The sequence below is a fragment of the Myodes glareolus genome, chromosome 10 (assembly GCF_982192425.1).
Source record: "Myodes glareolus chromosome 10, mMyoGla1.1, whole genome shotgun sequence".
Classification (NCBI taxonomy): Eukaryota; Metazoa; Chordata; class Mammalia; order Rodentia; family Cricetidae; genus Myodes; species Myodes glareolus.
Window position 1 is genome coordinate 10861678 of NC_142035.1, and position 19707 is coordinate 10881384.

At 49.7% G+C, this 19707-nt stretch overlaps 1 long non-coding RNA gene across 2 annotated transcripts; it reads right to left on the reverse strand.

Moving 5' to 3' along the window:
• Positions 1-17471: 17471 nt before the first annotated feature.
• Positions 17472-19119, reverse strand: LOC148120565 (uncharacterized). 2 transcript variants are annotated; one of them, XR_015739134.1, is made up of 3 exons: positions 18990-19119; positions 18543-18809; positions 17472-17952 (listed from the first exon to the last, which is right to left on the reverse strand). It is a non-coding gene; the product is annotated as an uncharacterized LOC148120565 (long non-coding RNA). The 2 variants fall into 2 exon arrangements; XR_015739133.1 differs by having other exon boundaries at positions 18917-19058.
• Between the last annotated feature and the right edge of the window lie 588 nt (positions 19120-19707).

A 19707-nucleotide genomic window follows, 5' to 3' on the forward strand; every position in this document is an offset into this window, starting at 1 on the left:
GCCCTGTGTGTCCATTACATCTTATGCTGTTTGATGCCCCAGCACCCTGAGTAGAGATGGAAGCCACGCTTATGAAGAAAACTTGTGGGAAACCACGATCTGTCATTTGCCTAAAGTATGCTCTCTCTCCAGGTGCCAGCTATAAATTGTTTTCATGTGTGTATATGTTTCCTTTTGCTGCAAAAGTAAACATCCTTGAGGTTTTCTGTTCCCCTTTGATAAGGAGCAAAACTTGGGTCTATGTAAATGTTGATGGTGACAGATAGAAGTATGTTGGCCCCCGGTGGTCTTTCTTCCCAACATACCGTTCATTCCCGCCTTATGGCAACAGTTGTACCAAACAGGCAACTGCTTTGCCTCGAGTCCTTTGGCCATTTTGCTCTGAAAAGAAAGACTGGAGAGCACACGTTTGGGGGCACTGGCACCAAAGGAGCTGGTAGATTTACTGCGCAGGGAATTCCAAGACCAGGCTAAATTCAGAATGCAGTAAAGAGGCAGAAGTGGCCTAGCATTTAGCTTAGAACTTTTCTCCATACTGGGGTAGGGTAGGTCAGCCATCTCTCAGCAACATCTCCTTAGAGAATTCAGGCTACCTTCCAGGACTCCTGAACCTCTTTCCAAGAAAAGCTTTTAGTAGCAGAAATGTACAATTCTAGCATGAGCTTTCTGAAATCAGTCTTGCCAGGATACATTATGAATGTGTGCAACAACTATGGTTCAGAGAGTAGTATCTTCATCACTACATGCTACAGACACCCAATCAGAAACACCAGCTGGTATTTAAGCCACCTCCCACTTCTGGGAATTTAGCATAAAATGTGCAAGGAACACTAATAAAATGGTTGCAGGTAGCATGGAAATGAGGTTGGTCTTGCCCTGTCTGAACATCACAGCTGAGTTCTGGTGCTGCCTTGCCAAGTGGATGGATGGGTGTGAGACCTCCAGCACCAAAAAGGGTTTAGCCACCGCAATGGAAATGGGTTCCCAAATGGAAACTCTAATGCCGAAGCTCTGAATGTGTCTCAATAAAAGCCATTTTGAAAGAACCCCATCACTCCTGTTTGCTTTCGGTGGAATCTGACAGTCTCTCACCTTCACCACACAGGCTGCCACTTTGCACTTTAGAAACCGCCTGGAACTCTAAGCTTAAAGATTCTATAGATTTTTCTAAGAAATTTTAATCCCAGAGGTCATTGCCTTTTTGTGCTTGAAATTTTGTGACTGTAAATATTAGTTCACAATTGCAGGAGACTGCTGTTTCTCTGCATCTCCCATCAGTTCGTCCCAACTGTTTCTCTGAAATACAAGTAGCAAGAGTCAGAGGATCACTTGCCTAAGTATGGTCATTTGATCTCAGTGCTTACTGTTGGCATGGTGAGAGTCAAGTATTTAAAGATGGGGAATTCACCAGCTGAACCATTTGAAGAAGTGAGTATTCTGGCTACTCATCAAGTGATCCCTCTCACAAGTCCTTCCTCTGCTTCTACCTCACTGCCAAAATGGGGCCCAAAAATCTCCAAGTGGCTCTCTGCCCTTAGCGTGAGATGATGAAAAATCTCTTCTTAATGTTGACTGAACTTCGCAGAGGATCATATTTGAACGGTGTTTGGTTCCATCCATTGTGACTTTCTAACCTGCTATTCAGAGCTAGTACCACCTGGAAGCCTGGTTCAATACAACATTGGTATGAAAGATCTGGAAAACCTCAAAGACTAGACATAATGGGTGAAGATTGCCTGAGACAACATTCCAGCATGGCAGCTCACAATTGACTCTCCGTCTAAAACAGCATCTCTCCACAGCTGCAGGGAAACTGGCTTCAAATGTCACCCAGTTCTATCTTCAAGAGTTGCCACTAAGCATCTGACTACTTTTCCCTCAGCTAGAACTTGAACTCAAGACTCAAGTTTACTGTAGTGTGGTTTCAGGACTCTGTTGGGAATGACCGGAGGTAAAAGTGGTCAGAGTACTCCCCCTGGGAATCCTCAGGTTGCACTTTCAAAGTTCTGTAAGCAAAGACAGAAAAAGACACCATCACCATTCAGATATTACCTTCATATGACTTTCCCCCTTTCCAGTGCAGCATCCGGACCTTCAGGTGTGAGACCATTTATACGAATTTACAGTTTACGATCCTGTGTACCCTTAGGTCTTAGGAGGAGAAAAAAATGTATACCCCAGTATACTGGTCTCCTTTTGGGAGCTAATAAAGTGGCTGGAAATAAAAGTGCATTTCCAGTGTTCTGGCTGCTAAGCCCAGTGTGACAGCTGTGTCCTTGGGGCAGCCTCCAAGATGTGCCTGCTGCTCTGGCTGCACATCCAGCTGCAGGCTGGCATCCCTTGTCAGGTTCTGGAAAAGGTCCACCCTGACTGGCCTCCAGTAGTGGGCAGGGATGGGATGAAGTTCTAAAAGCTGGAAGTTTGGGGAGCCCCCCCCCCCAAAGGCTGTCACACTCTGCTCCTCCCTGACAAAAAGGGAATAATACTCCTTGGAAGGGAGGCCAGGCCAGGGCCTGGTGACAAGGTTCAGACAAGGGAAAACAACCCACAACGTCAGGGAGTCCCCACGGCTCCCAGTCTCAGCTACACCCTGCAGCCTTAGCCTTGCCTGAAGATCTGTTGACTTAGGTTTCCCTGGCTGAGACTGGAAAGGTGTGTCTAAACCCTCTGACTGAACTTCCTGCCTCCTGTTTGAAACCACAGCCCTTTTCTGGTGTGGGGGCAAGGATTAAACCTAGGGTTCAGTCATGGAAGACAAGCTCCTTAGTTGTTCCCAATATCCATGCCTTTTTTTAGGAAAGAGACAGGGTCTTAACACTGCATCCTGGCCTTTACCTTGCTTTGTGAGGATGATCTTCAACTTGTGATCCTTTGCCTGCACTTCCCAAATGCTAGGTGACAAACATGCACCAATCACCATGCAGATTTGTTTGACTCTGGGGATGGAACCCAGCATTTCTGCATGCTAAGCAAGTACTATGCTTGCTGCGCCATCTCCCCAGCGTGTGCTGGCTCTGAGCACGGAGAAGGTAGAGGTAGATCTCTTAAGTTGAAGCCCAGGGATACCCAGACTTCATCTCATTTGAGGGAGGAAAATGGTATGAAGGAAAATCAAAGTGGGGTCTAGGGCTTATAGTCCATTTGAAGTTTTTCCCCTTGATTCTACTCAGCAGCTGAACTCTGGCGTGGTAGGTGGCACTAGAGATGAATTGCAAGGTGAAGGGCTCTAGTGCTCCAGTGCTTTTCCAGGCAAGTTGGCTTCCTTAGCAGTGATGACCCAGGTTAACTCAGGCACATCATGGTACTTGAGGTCAGAGGATGATGGTATCAGTTCTTTTCCTGGGCTCCAGGGATCAAACTCAGGTCACTAGGCCTACTCAGCAAGTGCCTTTATCCACAGCCACCTTTCTGACCCCTAGATCTCTGAGATACCCAGGACCCTCCCTACAGGGAACTAGCTCAAGCTCAAGGAGACAGCAGTTGACTGTGTCGGGTGACTGCCATCAACAACAGCTCAGGGTCTTAAGTGCCCCGCCTTCATTCTAGGCAGACACCTGTTAGGTGCATCTCCATCACTATCCTAAGAAGGGGCAAGTATTGAGCAAAATACCTGAATTGACTCATTGCTTGGTGGAGTGAGTTAGCCTGGAAGCCAAGAGCCACTACCCCTCAGCACAGTGGACAGAAGTCCTGACTGCCATTTGTTAGGTCCCTACCCTGGGGCTGAGGTGGAGTCTATTGATACAAATCAGAAACAAGTTTGAGCCAGCTCCATGTGAGCATCAAAGATAGGAGAGATGATGGGAATGCTATACTCTATAGTCTTCCGTCTTCTGTAGTCCCTTGCCAGCTGGAAGTATGTCTCCTGAGCAGCACATGCTGGGCAGCCTTATGGCTACTCTGAGTCCCTCCACACTGCTTGTGGGATTGGTTGGAGTGCAACAAGTGCCAGGACAGACAGATGCCAGCCAGAATGCCAACAGCTAGAATTGGAGAGTGCATGTATGCAGATCCCACACCAGAGACTGCCCAAGTGTCTCTTCACCAGTTTTCTTGGAGTAAACTCCTTAGTGGTAAGGATGCCAAATCCAGCACCCACTGGGGCCAGCAGGTGCAGGAAGGCTGAAGGGATCTGGACAGTTGTCCTTCTAAACTAAACACACATAGTCAGGGCTTTAGAGATGGCTCAGCCTGTAAGAGTACTGCTCTTCCAGAGGACCAGAATTCAATTCCCAGCACCCACATATGCATGCTTAATAACTGCCACGCCCCTGGGGTGCAGATACTGTTTCTTAATATTGCCCCCTATGCAGGTGCCCACAAAAATCAAGTCATTAGAGCTTCAGATACCCTGGAGCTGGAGTTAGAGGCAGTTGTCAGCTGCCCAGTGTGGGTGCTGGGAAGGGTCCTCTGGAAAAACAAGCATTCAGCTGTTGAGCGATTTCCCCAGCCCTGTAGCTACCCATGTTATATGGGATATCCTGGTGGGAGTTGTTGGCAGATTCTTTTGTTTTTTTGAGACGTGGTTTATCTGTTGCCCTGGCTGTCCTGGAACTCCCTCTATAGAGCAGACTGACTTTGAACTGACAGATGACAGAGGATTGCCCTCCTCTGCCTCCCAAGTGCTGAGATTAAAGGCATGTACCACCACTGATCTGCAGGCAGATATTTTTGAATAGGAACTTTTGATTAGCTGAGTGAAATAGGTTTTTGAATAGGAAAACACAGCAAAATACCAAAAAGGAAAGGAGAAAGCAATGAAAAGAACTCCACAGAACAGAACTACTGAGTTTTATCTTGAAAGCATCTCCTTCTTATGCTTGCTCAGTTTGCCTATATACTACCTTTTCATATCTTGGAAATATTTTTGTATCAGCTCATAAGGAACTCCTGATCTATCTTCTCCACTCTATAACACTCCACCCTGTGGACCAGGACAGGAACATTCCCCCTTGGGGAACACTTGGGATGTGGCTCAGCCGGAAGGGCACTTGCTAGGCATACAGGAAGCTCTGTTCCATCCCCAGCACCAAGTGAACTGGATGTCATCTTGGCAGTCACGAGGAGGAAGAAAGGTCAGATATCCCAAGGCCATTCTTTGCTATATAGTGAGTCTGAGGCCAACTTGGCCTACATGAAGCTGTCTCAGAAAAAAAAAACAAAAAACATTTGGGTTCTGTCTTGCATTTTGCTATTAAAAGCACAGTGGATAATCTTTTTATTATGTTGTTTGAATTCTAAAGATAAATCCAGAACCTTGAACAGAACAGACTAGTCAAGTGCTCTTCCACTGCCTTTGGCTTTACTGAGACAGTTGCACTGTCTTTTGTTCCTGTTTTAAGGTCTTACTGTGCAGCCAAGTCTGGCCTGGAATTCACTATGTAGCTGGCTTTAAAATCAGAATTGTCCTGCCTCAGCCCCTCAAGGAGCGGGGACCAGGTAGGAGTAGCCATGCTCAACTGGCATTTCTTTGAAACGTCTGTGAGCTGGTTTCCTAGAGGTGGGATTCCACACAGTCCTCCTTCTGGCAGACACTGCCAGTCCACAAGAATGGTGTCCACTGGTGTGTTCAACACCTTTAATCCCAGCACTCGGGAGTCAGAGGAAGGCAGATCACTGTGAGTTCAAGGACAGCCTTGTCTACAAGAGCTAGTTCCAAGACAGCTAGGACTGTTACACAGAGAAACCCTGCCTCGAAAAACCAAAAAAAAAAAAAAAAAGGGGGGGGGTGTCCATCTTCAGGGAACAGGATGTAACTTACCAAAATTCATCAGCAAGGCCATCAGGCAATTTAATCATCTCAGCCTAAAAGCTATGGACATAAGTTAGTGGTAAGTGCCCAACCACTGAGCCAATGGGCACTCAATGACATTCCTGGTCCATCACAGTGATTTCATGCAGGCAGACAGGCAGGCAGATCTCTGAGTTCAAGTCAGTCAGGACTACATGAGTTTCAGGCCAGCTAGAGCTACATAGTGAGACCCAACCTAAAAAATAAATAATAAATAAATAATTCAGAAAACTAGGACTAAGGGGATGGCTCCATGGGTAGAGTGAGGACTCCTGTGGACCCACATAAAGCCAGGTGTTGTAGTACACATCATAAACCTAGGGCTCCTGTGGTGAGAGGGGAAGTAGAAGCTGGAGAATTTGGTTCATGGCCCGCATACACTGGCAAACAGCAGCAATGAAAGCCCCTGTTTTGGACAAGGCAGAAGGTGAGGGCTCACACCCAGGGTTGTCCTCCAACCGCTACACATGCTTCATGGCATGTGCACACCCACACTCACACAGGAACAAAGGATCAAAACAGGCTTCTTAGAGTCACTATGGTCAAGTTCCTTAGTGTCTGTACTTCTGTGGAATGCCTGCTTATATCCTTTGTCCATTTTCTTAATTTTTTATGTAAAATGCTGTTAACATATTCAGTTAAACCTTTCTAACATGAGTGTTGAATATGATTAACATTTTGTTGGGGTCAGAGAGATGACTCAAGCAGGTAACGGTGTTTGCCACCAGACCTTACCATCCAAGTTCACTCTCTAGAGCCTCTGTGGTAGGAGAGTATTGACTCACACAATTGCTCCTCTTCCCTCTCTACTTAAGCTATGGCACACATGCACACACAATACATTAATAGTAAATGAAAGTAAAAATAAAGGTTTATTTTTTAAAACTATGTCAAGTGTGATGTGTCGCAGTTTCTTCCCAGATTGGAACATTTTGTGCAGCAGACAAACAGCTCAATAGCTTTAGGAAGTACCTGAAACTGACCAGATTCAGTAGGCGTTCCCTCACAGAAGCAAGCAATAAGGACTGCTGAGAGTCACTCTTCGACCAGCCAAGCTACAGTGAAAATTCTTGAGACCAGCCCACCTACCTGAAAGAGGATGATCAGACCAACTGAGGCACCTGGAAAGGACACTATGCAACTTGTGGCACTGCCTGTGGGCTGTGCAGTGTGCTCCAGGTTCCTCCTCATGAGCTGTCACCTGTGCTGGGGTGGACCTTTGGTGATGTGGCTGTCTGTGTCATTTCTGCTCCTGTAAGTAACCCTATTACCCCCAATAAAAGTCATTGGTTCAACAATCAGGCATTGGTGTAACTGTTCCTTTGGTCTGTGGAGGGCTCCCTTTCTGGGGTGAGACTTCTCCCCAGGAAAAGTCTGTAACCACATGGCATTGGATCCCATGAAACTTCAAACAGCTGGGAGCTACAGGACATGGGTGCTGGGAATCAAACTAAGGTCCCTGTAAGAGCAGTGGCAAGTGGAAACGCCTAACTGCTGAACCATCACTCCTGCCAGTAACCTTTCATTTATTTATTTATTTTGAGATAGACTCACTGTGTAACCCTAACTTGCCTAAATCTTAATGTATAGACCAAACTGATCTCAAACCAAGAGTCCTGTCCTATCTGCCAGGCTCCTGATAGCCAAAATCAGCACTATTTCAAGTTTATTTATTTTAAAAATATTTAGCCACTCAGTGGTGGTGCACACTTTTAATCCCAGCATTTGGGAGGCAGAAGCAGGCACATCTCTTGAGTTCAAGGCCAGCCTAGTCTATAGAGAAAGTTCTGGGACAGCCAGACCTACACAGAGAAACCTTGTCTAAAAAAGGGGGAGGGGTTAAAGATGATTTTATGCTTATGAGTGTTTTGCCTGCATGTATAACTGTGCACCATGAGTGTGCCTGGTGCCCACAGAGGTCAGAAGAGGGTGTAGGGTCTCCTGAAATAAGGTACAGATAGTTGTGAGCAATCATGTGAATTCTGGAAATGGAACCCACATCCTCTGCATGCAAGAACAACAGCTGAGGGCTTGAGAGATGGCTCAGCTAAGAATACTGAACTCTTCTTCCAGAGGTTCTAAGTTCAATTCCCAGCAACCACATGGTGGCTTACAACCATCTATCTGTAAAGGAGTTAAGTTCATTCTTCTGGTGTGCATGAAGATCGAGCACTCATATACATAAAATACATGAATAGATAAAAAGATAAAAAGAAACAGGTGGGCCAACTTTCCAGTTTTCAACATTTACAGTACAATTTAGGCCCAGCATGGTTGGCACGTGTCTTTAATCCCAGCTCTCAGGAGGAATAGACAGGTGGATCTCTGTGAGTTCTAGGTCAGCCTGGTCTACAGAGTAAGAACCTATCTCCAAAACAATAGTAACAGGAACAGAACAGTAAAAATTAAGAACCAAAGTGTATCACGAATTCTAATTGTTTTTAATAATAAAAACTCAGAGTCAGATATTAGTGGCAAAACTTGAAAGAGCAGAAAAACAGAGCAGCCAGCCACTAGAGTTCTTATCTCTACCAATGCTCAGACCGAAAGGTCAATCCTGTCCTCAGCCTGCACTGAGCTCCTGTCCCCTCCCACCTTATAATATTCCTCTCTCCACTCAGCCATATCACTCCTGTCCCCACGCCCCTAGACCTGAGATTAAAGGCATGGGATCCCAAGTGCTGGGATCATCTTTGTGTAAACTCTGATTCTCTTTGAGACTGGATCAATTTTGTGTAATCTAGGGTGGCCTTGAACTCGCAGAGATCTGTCTGCCTTTGTAGACCAGGCTAGCCTCAAACTTATAGATATGCTGCCTCTGCCTCCTGAGTGCTGGGGTTAAAGTTGTGTGCCACCACTTGGCCTGCATGTGCATTTTTTTTAAAGTCTTACATACATTGATGTTTTGCCTATATGTATGTCTGGTAGGGGTGGTGTTGTGAGCTGCCATGTGGGTGTTAGGAATTGAACCCAGGTCCTCTGGAAGAGCAATCAGTGCTCTTAACCTCTGAGCCATCTCTCCAGCCTCCTGCATGTGTATTTTTATTTTATTTTAATTAATTTATTTATTTATTTGGTTTTTCAAGACAGGGTTTCTCTGTAGCTTTTAGGAGCCTGTTCTAGAACTAGCTCTGTAGACCAGGCTGGTCTTGAATTCACAAAGATCTGCCTGTCTCTGCCTCCCGAATGCTGGGATTAAAGGTTGCACCACCAGTGCCCTTTTCTGACATCCTCTGGCACCAGGCACACACATAGTGCACAGACATACATGTAAGCAAAACACCCATACACAGAAAGGAAAAAGAATGTACATGCAGACTGGAGAGGTGGCTGAGCAGTTAGGAGCACTGGCTACTCCTCCAGAAGCCTTGGGTCCGATTCCCTGCCCATATGGTGGCTCATAACTGCCTGCTACTCTAGTCCAGGGGATCTGGTGACATTTTTTGGCCTCCATGGACACCAAGCAAGTGCATGATGCACAGAATTACACACAGGCAAAACACTCATAAAGAAAAAGAAGCAGCAGTTAGATGCGGAGGTGCACACCTTTAGTTCCAGAACAAAGCAGGCAGGCAGGCAGGCAGGCAGGCGTCTATGAGTTTGGAGCCAGGCTGGTCTACACAGTGAGTTCCAGGTCAGCCAGAGCTACCCAGTAAGACCCTGTCTCATGACACGGCACATGTGTGAGCATTCGAACCTCTAAGTGGAATTCCAGATGTCTAGCCCAGGTGGAAGCTTTGTAGGGGAACCTGGCTGGCAAGGATACGAACCAGAAGCCCATCTGCAGAAGAGAAGCCAGCACCTAGGGACAGAGGTCTGTGGAGACCCAGTCTGCCCTAGCCAGGATGGGTGGCCTCTGAGAAACCCTAACACAGGAAAAGGAAAGTTTCGCCTGCACGGTTGCCATCTGGATCCCAAGGGACCTCTTGATACCTTTAGTGGGGTGACTCAAGGGACAGGGTCAGGCAGAGGTCTGCCTGCAACAGCCCTCACCCCAGGCCCTGGCGACTGACAGAAAAGGCCTTTGCAGGCTGATTCATGTCTTGCTTCTCTGTCAGATCCCATGGCTGCTTCCTACCCCTCAAGGAGCAAGCATTGTACTGTCGGGGTGCAATCACCAGCAGCTCCGGTGCAGTTCCTTCACACCCTGAATGCTAACAGTCAGGGGACTTCAGGCTTTGCCTCCCAGGCACCCAGAGGAAGATAGCCTTTTGTCCTGTATGGCTGGGGCAGCCCACATGTCAGGGGTGCTGGTCCCACTGGCTCCTCGAATGACAAAAGCCAAGATGTCATGTCACAATTGGGATCCACTTGCTCTGGTGCCAGGAGTTACCCCACCACCAGAGAGTCTCAATATGTCCAAGGATCTTGTACAGCACTGCCCATGGCAGCCAGAGCCATTCGCCAACACATCCAGAGCTGAGGCCACCAACATGGGGACCACACCACAGCAAAAGACTCTTAAGGTGTTGGTCAGGACCAGAACCCCAACTCTGACCGAGAAGGACCTGGAGAGACAGTGCGAGTCTCCTGCTACTGCTTGCATTCCAGGCCAGGCCTGAACACCTGGGTGTGTGTGCCTACACTCACATCCATGTGCGTGATGGCCAGTAGTGTCTCCAGCGTCTGTCCCCAGGGACTCATTCGTGCACAAGACTGCCAACCTCATGCTTTTCAAAACTGGAACCTCTGAAGTTCCACACAACCAGTTTCGGGCTTATGGTGACTGTAACTTCGGGAAGGGAGATTTCCCACCAGGCACCTCTTGCCTGGCTGGTTGGTGGTCTCCAGCAGAATATCAGGGTCAGGCCAGAGTCAGTGTTCCAGTTCCAGAGGACCTGTACCGGGAACACCTTGATCCCTTTAGGGGCTGGGGAGGGCTGAAACAGGGTCTCATGTATCCAGGGCTGGTCTGGACTCCCTAGCTGAAGCTGGGTTTGAAAATGCTGGATCCTCCAGTCTCCCGCTCCCGGGTGCTGGCAGTAGGCCATCACCACCAGCCACCACTCCCAGATCCCCTGTTCCTTCCAGAAATGGTTCCACTAAGAGGGAGACAGACTTCCAAGAGAAAAGGAAGTTGGACCTAACTCGGCTGGACCCCAGAAGCAGCAACGGGAGGCCCTGGTAGCTCGTGCCAGGATCCTGCTTCAGGTCTGATGAGCTAGTTCGGCAGGCTGGCACCAGGCTTTTTCCTGGTAATGGAAAGAAAGGCCATCACTGGCTTCAGGAAAGCAGGACAAGAGGGGCTGGGGGAGGAGCACTTCATCACCACCAAATGTTACACTCTGGAGCTTGTGAGTTTAAGAAGGGGGATCTCCTCAGAAACAAGTCCCTCCAACCAAGCTGGCTTTCTTTTTCCAAAAGGGTCTCTCCACCCTGGACACTAAGAAAGGCTGTGGAGGCTGATGTAGCTCTATTCCACCGGAAGCAGCGCCCCGGCACCATCTTGGGGATCATACTGGAGTGATCTCCATTCTAAGTGGTTGGAGAAGCTGCATTGGAGCAACCAAAGGTCTTCGTCATGTCCTCTTCGGCCTCAAACGCCCTCCTGCAGAAGGTGCAGGCCGAGAGTTGTCGTGGTCTGTACACTTCCGCTTCTGGGATGGCATTCCAATTTCTCTTGGCCAAGCTCGCCTGGCTTAACTCTCCAGCAGCAGAGCCTTCCCTGGCCCACAGCTACTGGGCCAGATGAGCACGTGACCAGTCAGGTCCAATAAGAAGCTACCTTTGGTTCCTCAGGCGGTCACTGGGTTACTCTCCCAGAGTTTGCAGGAGTGTCGCCACAGAGGGCCTGGTCACGAAACGCAGCACCCATGGATACAGAGTGGGGCCATGGGCAAGACAGTGGCCAGGTACCGCTTTTGGAGTTCAAGACCCGATTCTGCCCCACGTTGGAAGTTTTCCTGTTTTGGAGCCACGGAATGTCTTTGCTTCAGCCAAGTTGCCCAGAATCGGCTGTCACTTGAGTCTCAGACTCCGCCTGAGGCTATAGGAAATCCCCCTGGATGCGAAAGCTTACGTGAAAGCCAGCTCCCGCAGGAGCGGGCAGGTCCAGGATGCTGCAATCACCCTCTTCGGGTCTGGCAAGTGGGACCTCACCGAGGGAAGCCCTAACCACGAGTCTGGTGTTCAGCTCCTGCCTGTCACCCACCTGTCAGGCTCCTGGATGACAGAGTCACAAAGCCACACCTCCAGCCCTGAGTTCCCCAGAGAGGACTACAGGTTGACTGCAGAAGGCTTTGGGCTCTGGCTCCCCACCCCCACCCCAGACTCCCAGGCAGGAATGCTCCACTGCTCAGGGGTGGGCTAGGTCAAGACTAGAAACCTGACACCATCCTGCCCAGCACTGGAGCCTTAGCCAGCCTGCTGTTGCTACACCAGGGGGGCTCAGCCCTGGCCTACGAGCCATTCTTTCTCCACCCCACCCCACCCCCAAGTTCCCTACCTCCAGAAGCCTGCAAACCAGGCATTTCTTTGCCTGCTCCCTTCGTGACTTCATAAAAATGCAATTAATTGCCAATGGATAAAAACCAGATTTCCCAGAAACTCAACTGCAAGTTGGCTTCTCTTAGAAAATCGTATGATCTGATCTGCTAGGGCCACAGACCCAAAAAGGCCTGTCTGAGGCAGTTGCCCTCTGACAGAGGCTCAGAGGCACCCCCAACACTCCCCACCCCACCCCCACCTCCCCACACTCACCCACCCCTAGCTTCTGAGGACTGTACCACCAAGCAGCTCATTTTCTCACAAAGACCCCCCAAATGGCTGTCCTACGGTGTGACAAGCCAGCCTCAGACACTGAAGAGATAGGAGTTTCTGAAACTGTACTAATAAGATAGAGCCCGAACCTCAGGGCCTTTGCTGTCCCCCACGCGCGCGCACACACACACACACACACACACACACACACACACACACACACACCAAACCTTCCCCATCTCTTCTAGCCCACCTTACTCTTGAGAAGCCCCACCCACAATCCTGATCACAGCTGCTTTCTGTGCAGGCCAGGGCCAGCAGCTCTGTCTGCAAGGGGCCAGACAGTTGGTATGATAAGCCTTGTGGGCCATGTGGTTGCCGGCCCAACCACTGAACTCTGCCCTTGTGATCCCAAAGCTGCCTTAGTCAATCCACAAACACAGGCCCAGCTGGAGCCAGGCATGACAGCATATGCCTGTAATCCTAGCACTCAAGACCCTAAGGATTATGAATTTGAGGCCAACCTGGGCTACATAGTAAAGTCCTGTCTCCCAAAGGCATGGCAGTGTCCCTGTAAAACTTTATTTACAAGAACAGTGCTGGGCCAGACTTGGTCCCAGAGCTTTGTCCTCCTGAACAGATGGCCACACCCTCATCCAGCTTCCAGACAAGAGAGCACTGCATTGTGGGTACCAGGCACTGCTGCCAGAAGTGGGGGGTAGGTTGTCTTGCCAGCTGGTCTTGGACCTGAATGTAATCTGCTCAGAAGCCCTTGCTTAGCCACTGCGGTCCATGTATTCTGACTCAGCGGGACAAGGCAGGAAGCCCAGGTCAATGCCAGCATCCTCAACCTTGAAACCCTCTCATTGGCCTGGCTCGGAGAGCTCCAGGGTCAGTCCCAGGGCCCAGCCTCCTACCCACAGCCCCTGGATCAATTCCCAGGAGTTGAGTTCCACTCACAAGAGCTGGAGTGCCAAACACCAGGGTCCAATCTCATTGCCCCCTAGGTCGCCAGGCACCCTGAACCAGGGAGCTTGAGAGAAGCCCACCCCACTGTCAGACAATAACTATCCTGACTCCAAGTTGGATGCGTTATACCTCAACCCCCCGAGCCCTCCTTCAGTTAGAGGTTCACAGCCTCCAAGCCTCAATTTCCTCCTGTGCAGATGAGGGTGGTACCATCAAACTCACCAAGTCTGCTTTGGAGTACGGTAGTGATATTGGAGGTGCTGCAGTCACCTTGAGACCAAGAGGACAAACATCACACACTAAAGAGAACAGAACAACCAGAAGTATATGTCCCTGGCTATTTCCTTAAGAAACCCGAACAACTCAAATGGCCACTTCAGGGCTTTGTGCTACAGGTGGAAAAACAAAACATAGCTGGTTGAGCCACTTAGCGGGGTTTCTGTCGAGCCTGACTGTATTGCTGCTAGGACTCTTGTCGTAATGAGTCACCACGGCCACACAGATGTCATGGCATGGGCAGAGCACTTGGCCTCCAGCAGCAAGACTCCTCTGGACCTGCAAAACAACTCAATAGGTAAAGCATTGGCAGGGCAACCCTGATGACCTGAGCCTGGTCCCTAGAACCCACAGAAAGGCAGAAAAGTGAGAAGTGACTCCTTCAAATTGTTCTCTGACCCCCACACAAGCACTGTGTTGCACATGGTCACAATGCGTGCATGCTCGGGTGCACACACACACACACACACACACCATGTACATGAACAATAATAAGCTAATCTCAAAACCCAAAAGACTTGCTGGGCAGTGGTGGTGCACACCTTTAATACCAGCACTCAGGAGGCAGACAGGTGGATCTCTGTGAGTTCAAGGCCAGCCTGGTCTACAAGAGCTAGTTCCAGGACAGCCAGGACTATTACATAGAGAAACCTTATCTGAGTAAACAAAACAAAACAAAAATCCCAAAGACTCATTAACAAATCCCTGCTTTCAGGGGGTGGAGGCAGGAGGATCACGGGTTTAGAAGCAGCCTGAGCTAAGATCCCATGCCCTGAAACCCAGGGCTGGAGGTAGGGCTAGTGGTAGAGAAGTATGCATACACAGAGCCCTAGGTTTCACTCCCAAAACAAAACACTCAAGAGCCCAACAGGTCCCAATGCCTGACTGTCCTGCTCCTTCAAGCACTCAGAGACTGGCTTCTGGGGAGCAGGAGAGAGAAAGGAGGAGGTGGGAAGGATAGTCCAGAAAACAGCTCCTCAGCCACGCGCCACCCACCGGGACAAGTCCATGACTGTGATGGGGCCAGGGCGCCTTTCTCTTCCGCCTTCCTTGTCTAGCCGGGAGGAAAAGGCCAGAGAAGTCCTGAAGGAGCACACTGTAGGAACATGCAAGCTCCACTCCTCCGCACAGTGGCGAGCTCCAGCCACATTCAGAGACGCCACCGGAAGCCGGAGGAGGCAAAGATCTGTTTTGTTTCTAACACAATTAACTAATGCTGGACAGCAGTGTGGTGTCCTGGAGAGGAAGTGGCCCCAGGGAAGGCAGCAGCACCCATCCACCCCCCTTCACTGTGGGGAGCTGCTCCCACTGAGGGCTCCTGGATAGGAGCACCCGGACCAACAGTAGGTACTGCAGTTAATAGGAGAGCGGTGACAGCCCACGGGCCACAGCATGGCCACGGCAAAAAAATGCTTCTTTAATTCTAAAAATGTATTTAAAAAAAAGAAAAAACAGGCTGGAGAGATGGCTTGGAGGGTTAGAGCGGTTACTGCTCTTGCAGAGGACCCAGTTGGGTTCCCAGCACCCACATGGTTGCTCATGGTCACCTGTAACTCCAGGTCTAGGGGATGCGACAGCCTCTTCTCCTCAGGTATCAGGCACACACAGTGTGCATACATACATGCAGGCAACACATTCATACACATAAAATAAAAGAAATCTTTAGAAAAAATAGGTGTGCTGACTTTTGTTTGTTTGTTTGCTTTGCTTTTCAAGACAGGGTTTCTCTGTGTAACTTTGGAGCCTGTCCTGGAACTCGCTCTGTAGACCAGGTTGACCTCGAACTCCCAGAGATCCACCTGCCTCTGCCTCCCAAGTGTTGGGATTAAAGGCGTGTGCCACCACTGCCCGTCTATGTGGGCTGGTTTTATGTCAACGTGACACAAGCTGGAGTCATCTGCGAGAAGGGTACCTTGATTGAGGAAGTGCCTTCATAAGATCCAGCCACATAAAAATCTGTGGGGCATTTTGTTAATTAGTGATTGATGGGGGAGGGCTCAGCCCATTGTGGGGCGGTGCCACCCCTGCCTGGGGTGGGGAGAAATGTCAGTTGTGGGAGAGACAGGCAAGCTTCATCTCCCTCTGCAACAGAGGAACATGAGGCCTGGGGGCATCTCTGGGCCATAACTGCCACTGACTCAACTGGTGTAGCTGGCATCTGATTCCAGCCCCGCCTGGCTGCAGTGTCGGGGCAACCCTGGAGCAGCCCCAAGGGGTTGGGATGAACTTTCTCAAGGACCCAGAGGTCCCCTCAGCACTCAGAGACTATGCCCTCGCAGCCTCGGGTCTGCACTGTGCGGCACCCCCTGTAGTCCCTGCACTCAAAGTGGAGGCAGGAGGATCAGGAGTTCAAAGCCATCTTTAGAGACATAACAAATAACAATCCAGCGCCCATCTCCATTCAGAAGCTCAAGCTGAGAGAGCATGGTGCCACATGCCTGTCATACCAGCACTTACATGCCACATGCATGTCGTCCCAGCACTCAGAGGCAGGAGAAAGTTTCAAATCAGTATGAGCTGGCTACATAGTAAGTTCAAGGCTAACGCCAGGCTATACAGGAAGACAAAACAGAGGTGCAGCTCTCAGCTGCCTGAGAGAGCACACCAGGACTGTACTCCTGTGAGGTGCAGGGAGCAGGTCAACAACTCTGTTTAGTATGTCTGTCTATTCAGCATGCCTCAGTCTCCCTACCTGGCTAACTTGTCTGCAGGCCCTGTGGAGCCTGTGGGCCTTGAGGTGGCCACGGCTATTCCCTGAGACTGTTGAGTTTGCTGGCTGGAGGCCAGTATGCTCCTAGTACCTGCCCTGAGCCCCAAGGGTGTGGGAAGCAACTGCAGTCACATCACATGGTGTCTGCTAGGTACACAATGTCCCGGAGCTAGGAACTGCAACACAGACATGCTTTTAATAAGGGAGACAGCTTGGGAAAGCTGGGACCACACGGCTGGGCTGGAATTCAGACTGGCCTCTTCCTGGGCCCGTCCTTCATGGTGGCATATGCCTTTAATTCCAGCACTCAGGAAGCAGAGGCAGGCAGATCTCTTTTCCAGGATGTTGGTTTACATAGCTAGCTCCAGGACAGCCAGGGCACATAAAGAGATCTTGTTGCAAAAAAGAAAAATCAAAACGAAACAAAACAACAACAAAAATTGGGTTTCTCTGTGCTCTGGGCCTGTCCTTCCTTCAGGGACCACACCTGGCTGTCTGGCTTGGAGCACTGGTGTCTCTGACTGGCCCGCCATCTTTCTAAACTCTGAGACAGCTCTAGGAAGGCCCCTTCCCATTCACCACGAACCTCAGAGTCTGCCTGGAAACACTCTTGCCCTGCATCCACAGGAAGGCCACTGGGGTTCCCTAAGCATTGACCCCAGCAACCTGCACAGAAGGTATCATCTCATCAGGCAGTACTGGAAAGTTCCTAGACAACCTGAAGATCTGCAGAACACTGGCCACTACACCCTGGGCACAGGGACAGCCAGGTATCAAGACTCCTGTGGCTTAACAGTGTGTAATTCAACTTAGGGGTCACAACTTGTGCCCTAAGTCAGGCCCAGCTACCTGTCCTCACTAAGACAATTTGTTTGTTTTTCTAGACAGGGTTTCTCTGTGTAACAGTCCTAGCTGTCCTGGAACTGGCTCTTGTAGACCAGGCTGGCCTTGAACTCAGAGACCACCTGCCTCTGCCTCCCTGTGCCACCACCGCCCGGCCTCACTAAACCAATTTAAAGAACCGTATTTAAAATAGAAAGTAGAAAAGATTTATTCAATGTGGCCACGCTGAGAAAAAGGACAAAGAGATCCAGCAAAGGCCCCCAAATCCACTGTTCCGGAAGTAAGATCAAAGTTTGAAGAGAAGTCAGGGATTCGCATAGCTAGGCAGTCTGGGCAGAGGTGGGCTCTAAGTCCAGCTGTGGCCCATCCACCACTGACCTGTTGGCATCTGGGTTTCAGCCTCTTCATCCCCTGGACCTGTGTGAAATCTTTTCTGAGAGACACATCTCTCTTGTGGCAGGTGCTTTTTTCTTCTCTCAGCATGAGGTTTCCATTTCTCTAGGGTCTGTTGTTTTAATAGTCTGATAGATTGAGAGACACGAGTCTACTGTGCCTGTTACGGAGGGTGAGGCTGGCTGGCGTGCACAGGGTTCTGGCTTCCCGTCCCTTCTTCCACCTGGACACAAGTCCTGGGCCCCAGTGCTGGCTTCTAAGTGTTCTGTGACTGCAAAGAGAGGAAGAATCAAGAAAAAGGGTCCACGGGGCTGGAGAGATGGCTCAGCAGTTAAGAGCACTGACTGTTTTTCTTTTTTTCTTTTAATTTCTTTTATTTTTTTTTAAAAAAGAAAACAGACTATCATTTTTTTTCACTTTACATGCCAATCCCAGTTCCCATTTCCTCCTCTCCTCCCATTCCCTCCACCTATCCTCCCCCCCCCCCCCCCCCCCCCCCGACTCCACCCTCCAGCCAATCCCCAGAGAGGGCAAGGCACATTGCTCTGAGGAAGGACCAAGGCCCTTCCCACTATATCCAGGCCTGGGTTCAATTTCCAGCACCTATATGGCAGCTTGCAACTGCCTGTAACTCCAAGATCTGACACCCTCACACCACATAGACATACATGCAGGCAAAACAGCAATGCACATAAAATAAAAATAAATTAAGAAAGAAAAGAGGTTCAGCTCTTAGCCTTAGCGCCATCTTCCTCGACACTCCTGCGCCACAAGGGGGGGGGGGGGCGGGGGAGGAAGAAGAGAATGCGCAGGCTGAAGCGCAAGAGAAGAAAGATGAGGCAGAGGTTCAAGTAAACTCGCCTATTCATCCATGAAGGCCGAAGGAGCAGAAGTAAGGGACGCTGGAGGTCCGGACACTGGTACAAGTCGGACTGAGCTGCTGTCGGAAGAAATCTCTGGACCCACGACCTCACCCCCTGCTCGCAGAGACCACCGAGAGACTGCCTGCCGTCATGACAACAGCCCTGTGGGCCCTTTGCCCTGGACCAATGGCGTTCTGGACTAGTTCTGTCCTCACTTGTGGCCAATTGTAACTTGTGTACAATAAATCATCTTTCTCGCTGTCAGCTGATTAAAAAAAAAAAAAAAAAAGAGGTTCAGAAAATACTCCAAGCCCCCTTGACTCCCTAGGGACCCAGCCCCTCCCACTACAAGCCCTGGTTTGTCTCCACCACCTCAGCGCTTTGTCCCCAGTGAGAAGGCCATCTATAACTTAGCAGTTCCAAGTGAGTTGGGGGCTCATCTTACAGGAGGGTTGGACTGGGTGCCTCCGGGCCCAGCATTCCACCTTCAGATCCCCACCTGACAGCGCCTGCCCCCAGTCTGTCTTGTTTACTCCGCCTGCAAACGTCCAGTCGACTGAACTCGCACAGCATCTTGGGAGAATCTCCAGGGAGATCGGCTGAGACAAAAAGCCAGTCCCAGCAGATGCCAGGCTGTGGGATCCATTTATAGAACAGTTTGAAATGGTGACATTCTGGAAATGGAGGGCCGATGGGTGTTGCAAAAAGTGGAGGAAGGCAAGGGGAGTCTAGAAGGTTGTCTCGAGGTTCCCTCTGAGCATCTTGACTCGGGTGGTTAAAAAGCAAACCAAATAGGGTGGCTTGGGATCCCAACACTGAGGAGGTGGAGGCATGAAGGTAAGACTTTAAGGTCATTCTCAAGGGCATAGGGAACCTAAGGCCAGCCTGGGCTACATGAGGCCCTGTCTCGAAAGACCAAAACCTGGTACAGCTATTGGAGATGTAAAACAGACTACCTGGGGGTTGACCCATGGGTGGGCGGTGGAGGCAGAGGTCAAGGCCAGAGGCACTCACAAATACATACATACATACATACATACATACATACATACATACATACATACATACATAAAGGCAAAAGGGGGACCAAGGAGACTGGCGGATTCGATGAGCACACAGCATAAGCCTGGGCACCTGCACAGCCTGGTGTGCTGCATTTGCTG